This window comes from Peromyscus maniculatus, chromosome 22, assembly GCF_049852395.1.
Source record: "Peromyscus maniculatus bairdii isolate BWxNUB_F1_BW_parent chromosome 22, HU_Pman_BW_mat_3.1, whole genome shotgun sequence".
NCBI classification, from domain to species: Eukaryota; Metazoa; Chordata; class Mammalia; order Rodentia; family Cricetidae; genus Peromyscus; species Peromyscus maniculatus.
This window is the reverse complement of record NC_134873.1, coordinates 900,911-912,958: the sequence shown is the minus strand read 5'-3', so window position 1 is coordinate 912,958 and position 12,048 is coordinate 900,911.

Below are 12,048 nucleotides of genomic sequence, written 5' to 3'. Positions count from 1 at the left end.
ATTTCAATGACAACAATCAGAGGTACAATATTTCCCCATATCACTGCTATTCAAGTGTCCCTGTGGTTTCTGTAGGCTGTGTTCTCATTCATGTAAGGAAACTTTATTTTCCTCTCTAATTTCTCAAATTCCCTTCTGCTTGTTAGAAAAACACACTGAGGGCATGAAGTGAGGTCTTAACTTTTCAGATTGCATAAATTTCTGGCAGAGGACTTCAGTTCCATTTTCAGTATTAACTTTCAGTAACTCATTTTCAATTGTAACTTCAGTGCTGTGGCATCCAATGCTCTCCTCTTCCCGAAACGGGCATGGCATGCATAAATATAAACTCACACAAACACAGACACATAATTTTTAAAAATGGATTTTGAGATATTTTTACATATTTACTCAGTTCCTGATGTTTTACTTATCATTAATTTGTATTTTAATATAATTTTAAATTATGTATGTTGGTGTGTGTGTAGAGCATGTTTTTGTTGGAGTATATTATTATGAACATAGATGCCCTTGGAGGAAAAACAGGCCTGATCTTTATATAATTAGAGTTGCTGGGTTTGGGAGACACAGGACATTGGAAAGGTACTAGGCTTTTTCTCAGCCTGTTCTATGCTTCTCAGCTTGTCTGAAAGTGTCTGTCAGATATTTTTAGAATAATGAATGTGCTCAGGTTCAAGAATTCCTGAAACTAATATGAGTGTTTCCTTACTGAGTGAGCTTAAAGAAGTTCTCTGGGTGATAGGATGTTTCCTTTCCCTTTAGAACAAATTGTTTATCTTTCTTTAAACATTCTGTGTCTTAATGGGTCCCATTTATATAGAAGGGTTTATCCTCAGAGGAAATAATTAAATAAAGAATGTTTGAAGATGACATAAACAGATCTACTGCTCTGAAAACGAATTGAAATGTACATAAATTTAGAAAATGTGTGTGAGTGGAGTTTTCCCTAATTCCAATCATTTGAGTATGTGAGCTGAGGGATAAAGTAATAGGTTCATAAATGGAATCATCTCACATTGTTAGTACATGACTAAACACCATATTTTCACCCTTATATATTCATATTGAATACATATATTATTTTGTCAAAAACAAATAAACTGAATTAAAATAAATAAAGCCTTAAAAAAATAAAAGATCATGCAAATGTTCAGTAAACCTGTGAGACTAAGGTGGGATCACATTCTGGCTCCATCACAGGAACAAACTGAACTGTCCCAATTCTACTTCCCCAGTTCCACTATATCTGGGTTCACAATTTCTGTGAACCACACTATGGATGTTGTGTGTTTCGTTTATGTATTAAAATGATGATACCTGCAGAATTTCTGGCTGAGAGGTATTCAGTTTTTAATCAAAATTAGTATAAAATTTATTCTGAAAGTCTAATAGTTTCATGTATTTCTATAGTTTCATATATTTACTGCCAATTCTAGTAACCAAGGCCCAGTACTGAGCTGTAATGTTGCAAGCCCATTACAAAAAGAGGCTAAAAGCATCTCTCTTACTTCAACAGACAGTGATTCCTGTAAGTCAGGACAACCTCAGGTTCACTAAGTGACTAATGATATTCTTAAATTGATCATCATTTTATGTGCATTTCCACATCTAGTGTAGCACAGTTTATGCAATGATGGGAAAAAAAGCTCATGCCTTGAATATGCCAGGCAGGTGCCCTACTATCTTAGCTATAATCTCACTCATGTCACTATCACCATAAAGGAAATCAACCACATAATATGAGTGTACTATGTAATTTATAGAATAGATTTTAATAACAACTGTAGTGGCCACCTGGAAAACTAGAATCATATAAAAAAACCCATATTTGAACTGAACAAGAGCAAATTCAATGGACCTGTGAAAGTGGACAGGAAAAATCCCATGAAGCATAAATCTTACACAATGAAGTATAGAGAACTGAAGAAAATGGGTGCAGGAGAGGTCTTCCTCACCAGGGAAGAGCACATCAATTGGTTTCCCAATGTCAAATGATAAGGAACAAAAGCATACATACAGGTATTAGTAGACAGAGGGAATATGTTATACTCGTGAATACATATGTATTTACATATGTAAATGCAATAACAATTAGTGAAAAAGAGGTCACAGATATGAAGGAAAGCAGGGAGGGTTTAAGGAAAGTTTAGAGAAAACTGAACAGAGGAAGAAATGTTTTAATTGTATTAAAATCTCAGAAATAAAAATAAAAGCATCAAAATGTGTTATACCATGTATATATGCATATTTGCCATTTTGATTGCAAGATTAATATAACTTAAATGATTTCCATGATTTCCCATAGTATTTAGAAATTCAGTACAAATGAAAGAAAATATCAAGGCATTTTAAAGAGATAGAAACTGAATATTCAATCATTAGATCATGAAGCATTCAAAAAATCATATAATTTCTTTACTTTTAAATTTGGTGCTGGGCAATGAAAGAGATACCATGATAGAGGGAGACTTCATGTGGATAGGGAGAAACCTGGTGCTAGGGAAGTTCCCAGGAATCTACAGGTTGACCCCAGCTTAGACTACTAGCAATAGTGGAGAGGGCACCTGAACTGAACTGGCTTACCCAAGTAATCAGATTGGTGAATACCCTAACTGTCGTCATAGAACCTTTCTTCAGTAATTGATGGAGGAAGATGCAGAGATCCACAGCCAAACACCAGGCTGAGCTCCAGGAGTTCAGTCTGAGAGAGAGAGAGAGAGAGAGAGAGAGAGAGAGAGAGAGAGAGAGAGAGAGAGAGGAGGGAGAGGGAGAGAGGGAGAGAAGAGAGATTCAATGAGCAAAGAGCATCAAGATCATGATGAACAAGCCTACAGACAACCAAACAAAACTAGTGGGAACTCATGACATTTAGACCAACACCTGTGGAGCCTCCATGGTACTGAGCTAGGCCCTCTGCATAATTCAGACAGTTGTATAGCTTGATTTGCGTAAGGGGACCCCTGGCATAAGGATCAAGATCCATTGCTGGTAAATGAACTGGCTTTTTGGAGCCCACTCCTTATGGTTGGACACTTTGCACAACCTTTAGGCAGGGAGAAGGGCTTGGACCTGCCTCTACTGAATGCACCAGGCTCTGCTAACTCTACATGGGGGGTCTTACCTTATTGTAGGAGGGAATGGAGGGGGAAGGAGGAGGGAAGAGAGAGATCTGTAATTGGTATGTAAAATGAATAAAACATTTTTTAAGAAAAGAAAGTAAATACAAAACAAATTTGGTGCTGTGTAAATGTACCAAAACATTTGCAAATATAATTAGTAATTTATGAAAATAAAGTAATGCTTGAAACACTAAAAATAAATCTACTATATGACCCAGCTGCACCCCAACTGGCATATGTTCAAATGAATCAACATCCTACTTCAGAGATACTGGTTCCAAAGTCTTCATAGACTCCCTTTTCACAAGAACTAGGATATTGAAATAACCTAAATATCCATTGAAAATATTATAGCTCTGAGTCCAGAGGCTTCAGCAAAGTGTTATAAATCTGAAAATCAAGGAATGCTGGCAGTCAGGAGGCAGGGAATACCAGAAAATCGTACTATGCAATGCTCATACAAGAGATTTATTTGAAGGGAAAAATCTAGAAGGGTGTCTGCCTCTGCTCTTATGAGAAGCAGCAGAGAACTTAGCAGAATATAGGGCTTACATAGTGTTTCCTGCGAGTCAGAGTGTCCCATAGTAGGGACTGGTGGGAATTCATGTTCAGATCTTGGGGTGAACTCAGGGATTGGTGGTATTTCAAGTTCTGAGCATTGGCACTTTATTCTTTAGAGCAGAGACTGGACCCAACCTTCAGAGCACTTAGAGTGTTCTGTGTGTGGACCCTGGTGGTTAGAGGTCCTCAGGGGAGGGGCCTGACTACTCATTTGCCTCGAGGGGCTTGCATCATTGAGCAGATTAATGTACCAATGATAAAGTGGCACATAAACGTTATACAACACTATCAAGCTATAAAGAGTAATGAAACATTATAGCAGGCAACTGGATGGGTATTTTTTTAGAAAAAAAATCATATTAAGTGGAACAACCCAGGCACAGAGAATGCAAACATTGAATGTTCTCTTACACCTGACCCTCTGATTCAAAATCTTCTTTTATGATTACATATCCAGAAGTAACTGCAGAAACCAATAACGTAAAAAAGGTTTTGGTGTGTATAACACTGTGAAAATGATCTAATCAGGGAAATAACTCTGTAAACTTCACACTATTGGTTGCTTTAATTGTGTCTCTTAGGTTTGATTATACTGGTTTTCATTTTCAATAAATTCTAGAAGTTTTACAATATCCTTTTCATTTCTTCCTTCACTCAATTTTGTTTGAATTGTATGCTATTTAACTTCTATGAATTTAAGTATTTTGATATGGTATATACATTTAATAAATAGTGGTCATATATAATGCAGAATGTAATTTCATTATTTCTGTCTTTGTTGGCATTTGCTTTGTCATAATAAGAATTCACGTTTCAAGAATGCCCCATGTGCTGTCGAGAAAAGTCATGTATTCTTTAATGTTTTCTTGGAATATTTTGTACATTTCCGTAAAATCCATTTGTTTGGACAGAATTTAAAAAAAAACACATGTCATAAAATAATCATAACTGTTAATAGTAAATATACATAAACAAGAAACTATGTGCAAATTTTCAAAAGAGATATTCAAATCCCTTTCAATGGGAGGCTCCTCTAAATAAGAGAACCACTTCAATGAAAATTCTGAAAACTAGAAAGGATTTGAGTGATATTCTACAAGTTGTGAAAGAGAATAGATAGTACCCCCAACCTCAAAAAGTTACCATTCTTACTTGTAGGGAAAAGGGGCTGGTTCGAGAAATCCACCCAGAACCTAGATTGCAGAATTAGGGAAGGATGGCTCAGATAAAGCCAGTGAGAGAAACACAGTTTAGCTCAAATCAGAACCATTTCTGCCGCTGTCCAACTGACTTGTGAAATCAACCAATCACAGAGCAGGACAGTAGAATCCTGGCCCTAGGGAACAGGACCAGGGAAAGAAACACAGCCTGTGTTTGGGACCTGAGCCAGAGAAGTGAACACTTTATCCCCAAACCCAGAACCCAGGAAATATGTCCTGACTCTGAGACCAGTACCAAAATAACACTCTTGGACCCTAGAATCAGAGTAAATGAAAGAAATGTGCCCTGGCCTTAGAGGTAGTGTCAAAAAGCCAAGAAAGGACAGTGAAAGAAATACAGTTTAGCCTTGAAATCGGGGCCATCTCTGCCCCTTGCTCACAAAACTGGCCAATCCCTGGGCAGAAAATAAACTAACCAATCACAGTTGACTCTGAGCCCTAGACATCCTAAATAAACCGCCCTGCCTGGTCAGTTGTGAGCTGTTCACTCCATCCTGGTAGAGGCAGATACTCTCCTGGACTCCTCCTTCCCAAATAAACCTCTTTCTCAAAAGAGTATTGTGTGAAGACCTTCATTGACTGGTGAACAGAAGAGCCTTACTGGGACGTCCCATGGTGGACTGAGCAAGGGGGAGCTGAACAGAAGAACCTTGCTGGGAAGTCCCTTACTGGACTAAGCGAGAAAGAGCTGGTAACACTGAGCCAGACATTGTGGCTCTCCAGGAGAGGAGCAGGATTGCTGTTTCCTGTGGGGAAACCATCCCCCATCATACCATCATACCAGGTAAATCCTGACCTTCCTGAAGAGTCAGGATACCCTGACTTTCCCGAAGAGTCAGGGTACCCTTCCTTGCTGAAGCAGTTCCAGTCCTGACTCTCCCGAGAAGTCAGAAAACCTTCCTCTCCAAGGTTGGACTGTTTCTTTGCAGTCCAAGCCACCAGACTGTGCAAAACAGCTCCAGGTGTCCGGGCCACCTTCAGGGCAGAACTCTTGTTCTGAGTAGCTCGAGGTGTCTGGGATACCTCGCCTTCCAGGGCTGAATTGTCTCCTTGCAGTTTCAGCCATCAATTTACTAATATTTTGGTGCCAAAACCCTGGTCACCAAACCCAGAGTTTTTGCACTTTACTTACATTTGGTGCTGAAACCTGGGACACCAAACCCAGAGTTTTTGCACTTTACTTACATTTGGTGCTGAAACCTGGGTCACCAAACCCAGAGTTTCTGTGGTTTACGGACATGTGGTGCCAAAACCCAGGACACCAAACCCAGAGTTTTTGCGGTTTACTTACATTTGGTGTCGAAACCCGGGATAGACTCCCTTGGTGCCTGTGCTCTCCCCTTATGGTCTGAGCCACACTAAGACTCTATCCCTCATCTCCTGTCCATCTGCAACAGACCAAACTTCCAGCTCACCGATCGCTCAGCATTCCATCCAACAGCGGCAATTAGGTGAGTTCCCCTTTTGGTTGGTGTAAACCTTTTCCTGGGTCTGAGGAAGTGACCTTTGAATGTCCAGCACCCCTCTAGTACTCTTGGAAGTGGAGGTATCCCCAGACAGTGTCTTTAAGGCTAAGGCTGGCCCTCTTCACCTGACCACACCCCCATCCTAAGAGATGCAATCAGGCAGTTATAAGCATCCCTTCCTGTGCTCTCCCATCTTCTCACAAAAGGAGCCACAAAAGTCTACCATTTCAGCCTTTCCTCTGGATGATTCCTTCCCCCTAGAGCTCGGTTTTCTCTCGCCCTCTGGCTTCTACTAAAGCCCTGCTACCAGGCACCTGAGTCTCTCTGATGGCTTAGTCGGGCTAAGCAGGACCCCAGTTGAGTTGGGTGATGACCCTCTGAATGGCTTGGTCCCTGGCCGGTCCTCCCTGAGTCAGGAGATGCCCATGACTACAGGCTGCAGTGAATGATTCCCTCCCCTCTCATCCATGGGAGCCCTGCACTCCATACCTTCTCACACCCCCTTGGGATGCCTCCTAGAAAATCTCAAGCCTTCACACCTGGCTCCTGATTTGAAAGGCCCTAAACTTGTTCGCTTGTGCAATACAGTTTGGCCTCATTATCCTTTAGATAATCAATCTAAATGGCCACATAATGACACACTAGATCCCAATATTATATGGGACCTTTACAACTATTGTGAGTGATCGGGGAAATGGAAAGAGACCCTATATGTCAAAGCCTTCTCTTACCTTCTCTCTAAGCCTTCTCTCTGTTCCCCCACCCAGCTATTACTAGCTATGAAGTCAGAACAGGATGAAACATTTTCTTTTGAGCCAGCTAATGAGCAACCACTCTATAAACCAAAGCCAAAGTCCACATCTTCTTCTCTTGCCACACCAACTCCAGTGTCGTCCGTGTGACATGAACAATTATGTCAATTATAGCGTACGGGAGATACGTGTCCCATGGGACTAAGCTCCCTGGAGGTCCCTGCCAGAGTGCCTGTGTTATGTCTCCTTCTCGAAGGACACATACTTCACAGATCATGAGTTCTCAGGGCTATGGGTTCTGTATAACTGCTTTTCTGATAATGTTCTAATTAATCGATAAAACACAGCCAAAATTAATGAATGCTTGGGTTGTGAACTGTGGAGGAAAGGGGAAGCTGGACATGGACCTTAATTAGATATAGCAGAATGAACTATTCCTTAAAAACCTCAAGCCTCAAGCCGCTAGATAATAGAAAGTATAATAGTTCAGGCATTTCTAGGGAATGAACACTCACCCACTAGGAATCCTTTAGGAATCCCAACTAAAGTGATTTATGGCAGAAAACATTATCTCATAGGAGGCAGATGGTGGGCCCCTCTGTTGAGAAAGTTCAGCATGGAAAACTTAAGGACTACAGCAGAACTCCTTCCCCTTACAGGTGTAAAAGTACAAGAGTCCATATTCCAGCAGGTAAAAAGGTTTTATATTAGAAGAGATATGTGGTAAAGAACTGAAGAAAGACTTAGGGAGGATCTGCAGCATCCAAATTGGCTAAATGGGTCATGAGAACCAGAAAAGTAGAAGTACATAATAAACTAGCAAGCGGCTGAGATAAAGATGAAGGACACAGCTGCAAGAAGCCTACACAAGTCTAGGAACTGTACTAAGTTTAAAAAACACAGACTGCTCTTTGGGTCATCAAGTTCTTGTGAGTGAAGGCATACGTCTAGCACCAATTAGTAACTGTGTGCTTGATTTTTTTAAAGATGATGTAATTGAATTATTGCCAAGCTCTTGTTCCTTGTATGACTTGATAGTTTTCTTTTCTGTATATAAACTACTGATTTGCAGAAGTAAAATTGCAGCAGATTCAAACCGCTTTTGAGTGTGTTGTCTGTCTGTCAGTCGCCGAATCCTTGCCTTCCTGACTACCCAAGCCCTGATTCTCCTATGGTCGTGGTACTCCCAGGAGGCAGTCCGTGGCACTCTCTTCCAGTCCCCTCAGTTTCCCTTTCTCCATCCTCAGAAACAGGTCATCCACCAGGTCAACCCTCCCTGGCATCCACTTTTAATACACAAACAGCCCCTAGTCCTCCTGTTCATTGTTCCTGCTCTACCTTGGGACCTCCTATACCTCCTCAATCTAGACCAGCCCCAGTTCTTCGTTTGCGAGTGGTTGCTGGGGTGGATGGTCTAGTCAGGGTAAATGTCCCCTTTTCATTATCTGAGCTCTCCCAAATATAAAATAGGTTGGGGTCCTATACGGTCAATTCTTCCACTTTTTTATTAAATAATTCCAGTACATTACCCAATCCTATGATCTTACCTTTCATGATGTCTATATGATTGTTTGTACAAACAATCTTGCCCCAGAGGAGCTTAGGTGAGTCTGGGATCAGGCTAGGGTCCATGCAGGCAAACTCCATCCAACAGATAACACCTACCCAGTGGGGGCTAGGGCAGTCCCAGACCAGGAGCCTGGATGGGATTACAATAACCCAGGGGACATTCTAGCTAGAAATAGGTTTGAACCTGCCTCCTAGCTGGCTTCTGCAAGACTGTCCTTAAGTCAATAAATCATGAAAAACTCCAAGAGGTCATACAGGGGAAAAATGAAAACTCATCTGAATTCCTTAACTGCTTTACAAAGGCCCTCTCACAATGTATCAACCTGGATCCTGAGACTCCAGATGGAAAGCACCTCCTTATGAAGCCAACCTTTGAGTCACCCATTACTGTCCTTTCTCTTCACCATCTGTCACACCTTTTAACATATAAGGGCCTTCTAACATTACCTCCCTCTCAAATTCTCTCCCTTCAGGTGGCACTGGTTGAGAACACAGCACTGACTTTTCAACCATGTCCACCTCTTTACATCTCAAATCTTCTCTCCCAACCAGTCCTGGAATACTCCCCTTCACACTCACACATTGAGACCCTAAGAGAGTTACCACCCCATCTGATACATATGCAGAAATGAGCATTACTTCAGGCCACTTATACATGGTATACAGATGGCAGCATCTTCCTATATAAAGGAGTACATGGAGTGGAATATGCAATTGTCTCAGATACCATAGTGGTCAAAACGCAAGCTCTTCCAGCCCATACCACAAATCAGCAGGCTGAACTGGTAGTTCTAACCCATGCTTCTCAAATAGCAGACAATCCTCAAAACTATATACAGACCACCTTAAATAATAACTAAAAGTGTTATTGGTCTTAACTGCCTAAGGAAGAGATAGAGACAAGTAGAATGGGTAAGAAAAGCAGGTCGATGTTTTTTTTTTGTTTGTTTGTTTTTTTTTGCTTCTGTGAAACAGATTTGACTACCAGTGAGAGACATAAACTAAGGGTGACAAGTTGGAAAAATATTTTCCATATAGATGTAAGTAAAAATAAGAAAGCATGGCTATTCTAATATCTCATCATTTTGATTTCAAACCAGACCTAGTCTGAAGAGACTGGAAGAAAATGCTATACTCCTAAAAGAGATACTACAATCCTAACTATATATTCACTCAACACAGAGACACCAGATTTCATAAAATAGTTTTAGTTTAAAACTACAGAACAATGTCAACAAAGTGATATTGTACCTCATTCTCACTGATAGGCAAGTCATCTGGAAAAAGACTAAATAAAGAAATTGTAAAGTAAAATTATGTAGAATGTTAATTCTACTTCTATATTTAGCAAAATTGAGCATGTCTGAATTTCTAGATAGATTACATGTTTACATTAAGGAGAGGTGGTTCAGTATGAAAAAAGCAACTTTCAGTAAACTGTGCTCATATAAAAATAACTTTAAAATTTCTTCAAAATATGAGCATCATGGTCAAGAATTCATTTGTTTCCTAACAACTAGTGGCCTATAATGCTCAAAACTTTGACAAGACAATCATTTTTATGAATTTTAATACAAAATATACAAAAACTAGAACAATTCTGGTAATTCTTTTGTCACACACTGACAAGACCTTCCATGTCTATGGAGACAAGGTGATGTAACTTAAGACTCATTTGTCCTCTAAATGCAAAGTCCATACAGCAATGAAAAACAACATTGGATATTGGTCTTCTTCAAAACTCTGAGCACATAGACTTACAGCCTGCATTTCCTTCTCTGAGAATCAGGACATAAAAAATTATGGGGACATCATAGAGGGTCTAGCTATCCTCCAAAACTGATATTTCATTTGAATTTTGGAAAAAGTTAATGACACAGTATGCTAATTTACTAATTCTACTTATTAAGCCCATTGTAACTTTAGAATATCTGGAAAGTCTAGACGTCTCTACCAATGAATGTAGTCTCACTATGTATATCTGTGTAGAGTAGAACTGTCTTTGTAGACCAGGCTGGCCTTGAACTGAGACATATCTGACAGCTTCTGCCTCCCAAGTGCTGGGATTGTATCTGTGCCTGTTCTACACATGTGCCAAAATACCTGTTTTCAGAAAAAAGTCAAATCACTGTAAGAACTAATTTTTGCTAAAGGAGGGTTCTAAAGTATGGTGGTATTTTATTTGTACTGAAATGTGATTTTATTTGTATGTTAATAAATAAAGTTGCCCGAGGGACAGAGCTAATAGCAAGCCATAGCAGAGCTAGGCATTCGTGGTGCACGCGTTTAATCCCAGCACTTGGTAGAAGAGCTAGGCAGATCTCCGTGTGGTCAAGGATACAGTCAGTGTTGGAGACACATGCCTGTAATCTCAATACCATAGAAGACCTGGAGGGCTGTACATACAGGTAGTGATGAGGCAGTCATGTGTTTAGGTTTACAACCAATGAGAAGGCAGAACAGAAAGACTATATAAAGACAGACACACAGGAAGTAGGTCTCTTTCAGAGAGGTAGGACCACCACAGGAGGAAGGGTAAGGTTTTAGCTCTGAGCTCTGACCTCTTGGCTTTCTTCTTTACATTGGTTCTGTGTTTCTTATTTAATAAGTTGGTTGGTTACATCTACACTAAAGTATTAAGTGTAAGTGTATTTTCTATAATTTAAATTGATGACATATGGAAGAAGGAAGAATAAATAAAACTTCACAGATTTGAACAAGCCAAAGTTCATGTTATATTATACCTTCAACATGAACTGTAGCTGGAGGGCTTCTCTCCAGGTTCCCCAAGCCCCGCAGTCCCACAATCCAGTTACAAAATAATCACTCAGATGCTTATATCACTTATAAACTGTATGGCCGTGGCAGGCTTCCCGCCAACTGCTCTTTCATCTCAAACTAACCCATTTCTATAAATCCATACCCTGCCACGTGGCTGGTGGCTTACCAGCATCCTCACAGGCTGCCTCTCCTCGCGGTGGCTGTAGTGTCTCTCCCCTCAGCCTTCCGCTTCCCAGAATTCTCCTCTCTCCTTGTCCCACCTACTTCCTGCCTGGCAACTGGCCATCAGTGTTTTATTTATATAGAGTGATATCCACAGCAATGAACTATCAAAATCATCTAAGGTACACAAACATGTATCACATAGTATCATGTTTTCAAACTACTGTGAGAAATATTTTGTCATTTAATGTGAAAAATACTAATTAAAAGGAAAATATGTACATTTGGGCAGTAGTAGTATCAGAAGTAGCACAAAAAACTCTCATGACCCTATGGCTGGCTGGCAAGGAATTATCGGATCTGGTTGACACAGGTGCAGATGTTACCATTATTAGAAAGGAGGAATGGTCCATAACTT